General features: G+C 50.6%; 1 protein-coding gene across 1 annotated transcript in view; it reads right to left on the bottom strand.

Moving 5' to 3' along the window:
• Window positions 1–4973, bottom strand: part of DEGS2 (delta(4)-desaturase, sphingolipid 2) — a 50196-nt gene that overhangs the window by 19381 nt on the left and 25842 nt on the right. The gene's annotated exons all lie outside the window — the stretch shown is intronic.

Here is a 4973-nt window from a genome sequence, read left to right as displayed (position 1 = left end):
TGTTCTCTCAGCGGCCCAGAGCCACTTGCGCTCCCGCCGCCCCTGCCCCGACGGACCCGCCGGTGAGGAGCGTCCCCCCGCCCCGTCCCCCGGCCCAGGGCAGGGGTTGGAGGGTAGGGATTAGGCGGCTGCGTTGTGCAAGTGAAAAGAAGGGGAGGCTTCCCTGGCGGTCCAGGGGTTGACTCCGCGGTTCCATTGCAGAAGACGTGGAGGCAATCCCGCAAGCCCGCATGCCCCGCCTTGCAGCCAAAGCAAACAAACACAGAAGGAGCTCTGGAAAGGTTCGTCACACCGATCCACCCTGCCCCTACCCACTCCTTTCACGCAATTAGGAAGAGGGCAGGTGATGAGGCGTCTGCAGCTTCAGGGAGATGAGTCAGCCCCATCCCCACCTTCAGGAAAAGCCAGGGACAGGAACAGGGGCACCGACGAGGCCGGTTACAACTCAAGATGATACGTGCCGGACACAGGTAGGTCCTGGTACAGCCAGGGCACAGTCCAGGGGTTTTTGTATTAAGTCTCAAAGGGTGAGTAGGAGTTCAACAGCTAAAGAAGGCCAAGGGCAATGGCGGTAGAGCCAATGGAAGATGCAAAGGCTGGGACTTGGAAGAACCTAAACCTTGTCAGAATGGAGAGTCTGGTTTGGGGGGAGTCGGGGCACAGGACTCATTTTCCTCCTTCCCAGGGATCCCCCCGTCCTCCTCTTGCTCCTTTGGGACTTTGCGTGGTGTGCCCTGTGTACTGGAGCCCGACTTGCAGGAGCTGCCTGGGGAAGCAGACTGACCTGGAAGTCAGAGGCACCACCAAGCAGGCAGGAAACGATGGCGAGCATTGCCCCGGTCTCCTGTGAGTCTGAGGCCAGGGGTGGAGTACATCTGGCAGACCACCCTCAGCCTAGGGCCAGAGGCAGTCCTAGCCTGAGATGGCACGGGAAGCAGCTATGTGGGCACACCGCGGCAGCCGGACACCTGCCCCAGAGTCCAGAGTCGGAAAATGGGCCAGTGCGCAAGCTGGCTTCCCTGTCCAAAAGGGACATGCTTAGAGCCCTGGGTCACCACCACCCCCTGCGCCACCCAACAGTGTCATCTTCTTGGCTTGCACGCCTCTGGGAGCGGAGAGCTCAGCATCTCCCAGGGCAACCTGCTCTGCTCACAGCCAGAGGGAGCCATAGCAGTCATCCCAACAGCAGCCACTTTACCCATGGGTAAACCGAGGTTCAGAGATAAAGAGAGCCTTAGAATAAGCTTCCCTGATGACTCAGACAGTAAAGAATCTTCGTGCAATGCAGGAGACTAGGTTCAACCGCTGGGTGGGGAAGATCCCCTGGAGAAGGGAATGGCAACACACTCCAGGGTTCTTGTGTGGACAATTCCATGGACAGAGTAGCCTGGTGGGCTGCAGTTCATAGGGATCGCAAAGACATAGGGATCGCAAAGGACACCAGTGAGCAATGAACACTTTTACTTTCTTTCACTTTTCAGAATAAGCAGGAAAGCTGGGACACGCCCCTGATCTTCGACTTTAAAAGCCCAAAGTCAGAATGTCAGCCCCATGTTACAACCAGTGAGATCTGGGTCCCAGCTCTGCCCTCTGGGCACCACCATGCCTGCCAGCTCCCTCTGCCCAGGACAGAGATCAGAAAACCACTCACAGATGGACCCCAGGACTCCGCCTGTCCAGTTGCCACTTGCCCAAAGGCTTCATTTTACAGATGAGAAAATTGAGGCCGAAAAGGGGACAAGTCAAAGGACAGACTGGAGAGAGACCTGGCGGCGTAATAAAAGTTCATGACTTTCAGTCTTGTTCTTGTTCAGTTGCTAAGTCATGTCCAACTCTGTGATCCCATGGGCTGCAGCACGCCAGGGTTGCCTGTCCTTCACCATCTTGTTCAAACTCATGTCTGTTGAGTCAGTGATGCCATCCAACCATCTCATCCTCTGTCATCCCCTTCTCCTCCTGGCTTCAATCTTTCCCAGCGTCAGGGTCTTTTCAAATGAGTCAGCTCTCTGCATCAGGTGGCCAAAGGATTAGAGCTTCAGCTTCAGCATCAGTCCTTCCAATGAATATTCAGGGTTGATTTCCATTAGGATTGACTGGTTTGATCTCCTTGCTGTTCAAGAGACTCTCTAGAGTCTTCTCCAACACCACAAAAGCATCAGTTCTTCATCACTCAGCCTTCTTTATGGTCCAACTCTTACATCCCTACATGACTACTGGAAAAACCATAGCTTTGACTATATGGATCTTTGTTGGCAAAGGGATGTCTCTGCTTTTTAATACGCTGTCTAGGTGTGTATAGCTTTTTTGCCAAGGAGCAAGCATCTTTTAATTTCATGGCTGGCTGCAGTCACAGTCTGCAGTGATTTTGGAGCCCAAAAATATAAAATCTACCACTCTTTCTACTTTTTCCCCATCTCTTTGTGATGAAATGATGGGACCGGATGACATGACCTTTATTTTTTGAATGTTGAATTTTAAACAAGGTTTTTCCATTCCTGAGTAATCTCCAGTTCCCCGAGGTCAGCTTGGACCACAGAGACTCAGCTTCAAGACGGTGAATGCACTCAGAACACGTGCCCTAGCCTGCTTACCACGTCTCAGTTCCTGGAAATGAAAGAAACTGCATATCTGCTTGCAATGTGGTGTCCTACGTGGGATCCTGATGGGAATTAGGTAAAAACTAAAGGAATCTGAATAAAGTATGGACTTCAGTTGATGACAATGTACTAACATTAAAAATGTTCATTTTTCTTATACATTAGATTATATTAATATCTTATAAAGAGAAGTGGGTGTAGAGGCTATGGAACCATCAATACTATCTTCACAGGTTTTCTGTAAATCTAAACCAGATGTTCGGAGAAGGCAATGGCACCCCACTCCAGTACTCTTGCCTGGAAAATCCCATGGACAGAGGAGCCTGGTAGGCTGCAGTCCATGGGGTCGCTAAGAGTCGGATATGACTGAGCGACTTCACTTTCACTTTTCACTTTCATGCATTGGAGAAGGAAATGGCAACCCACTCCAGTGTTCTTGCCTGGAGAACCCCAGGGGCGGGGGAGCCTGGTGGGCTGCACAGAGTCGGACACAACTGAAGCGACTTAGCAGCAGCAAACCAGATGTTAAGTTTATTTAAAAATGAAGTGTAGGGACCTCGCTGGTGTCCAGTGGTTAGGACTCCTCTCTTCCTCTGCAGGGAAAACAGGTTCAGCCCCTGATCGGGGAACTAAGAGACTGCATGCCACACAGTGTGGCAAATAATAATAATAATAATAATAATTAATTAAAATAAAAACGAAGTGTATAAAATATACATACACACATATACCTATACGCACCTACATGTACAGATACACGCACACATATGCGTATATATGTAATTGTTGTTATTAAATCCCTAACAGCTTTGGAAAACAGAGACTTTTGCGGGTGGTAACTGAAAGAAAGCCAACAAAGCCAGCCACTCTTCCATGACTCCTGCACCTCCTTCAGCCCCCACTTCCTCTAAGCTGGGCGCCAGCCCCAGTAGAGGGGCTCACTGACCCCCAGGAGGGACCCTGACCAGAGGCTCTTGGTCAGGGTGCTCGGCGTCTTCAGCTGCCTGTGAGGAGCAGAAAGCACCTAGGCCCATAAGTCTTAACACAGTGCTTGCTGTCCCAGCAGAAGTCCTCCGCCGCCCCATGTTTGCAGAAAACAGGCCAGAATGCATTCCACACTGCACCTCCCAGCCCTCCCCAAAGCCAGCAGTCTATCAGCCCGTGACTCAGAGCCAGCCAACACCCGAGGGAAATCACCCCATGAAAAAAGGGCAACCAGGGGCTTTCTTGGTGGCTCAGATGGTAAGGAATCTGCCTGCAGTGCGGGAGACCCAGGCTGGATTCCTGGGGCAGGAAGATCCCCTAGAGAAGGGAATGACTACCCACTCAAGTATTCTTGCCTGGAGAATTCCATGGACAGAAAAGACTGGGCTACAATAGGGTCACAAAGAGTCAACACGACTGAGCGACTAACACTTTCACTTTTCACCCCAAGAATGGAAGGAACTTCACACACGGGAAAACAGAGCCAGGTGGGGGAAGAGAACTGGATTGAGGAAAGAGAGTAACGTCTCCCAGGAAACATAAAGGTCTATTCCAACCTGTTAAAATAAATAAACACACAAGAGATGGGTAGGTGCAAATTTTTTCTTTAAAAAGAAAGAAACAAGCAGCAACCAATCTCAGGACTTCCCCCACAGGCCAGTGGTTAAGAATCTCTGTGTCTACTGCAGAGTCCCAGCCCTGGCTGGGGAACTGAAATCTCACATGCCAAACAGCACAGCCACCTGTGGGGAGGGAAACCTCTGTTGAAACGAAGGCAGGTAGAAGAAGAGAACTGAAGAGCAGGAATAGAAACCCGACATCCTCCTAATGAGATTTCTAGAAGGAGAGAGAGAATGACGGAGAGGCGACATTTACCCTTCCCCTGCCTTTTCTTCTTCGAAGAAATAATCTCCCACTGAAATGGTAATGTAATTGTATGTATGGGCGATTCTGCCAGCCTGACATCCACATCATGGGCAAATTTGCTTATTATCTGCTCCCTCCTCCAGAGCGTCTTGCTCCCTGTGGTGCAACTCTTCACCCCTAATGCCCTAAAGAGTTTCTAGCATAGGGGATGACCTTAATAACAATTTGTTAAATGAGAGAAGGAATGAGTCACATCAAACTTGTCATAAATTTCCCCAGAACAAAGGAAAGACATGAGTTTCAGACTGAAGAGGCCGTCGACAAGAGGAAAGTTTGGTTCAGCCCGTTTGGCAAACTCTGCCACAAAATCTACCGAAGCTCAACCTCCATCATGATGGGGGGGCTTTCACTCCTGGGGACATCGTGCAAAGAAACGGAAATGACATTCACCAAAGATGTGTGCAGAGATGTTCATAGCAGCTTTAGTGGCAGGGGGCCCGGCCCGCCGGCAACCCCCCCCCCCCC

This window comes from Bison bison, unplaced genomic scaffold (assembly GCF_000754665.1).
Source record: "Bison bison bison isolate TAMUID 2011002044 unplaced genomic scaffold, Bison_UMD1.0 scf7180017864302, whole genome shotgun sequence".
NCBI lineage: Eukaryota > Metazoa > Chordata > Mammalia > Artiodactyla > Bovidae > Bison > Bison bison.
Note: the sequence above shows the minus strand (reverse complement) of the source record. Positions and strands in the feature narration are given on the sequence as shown.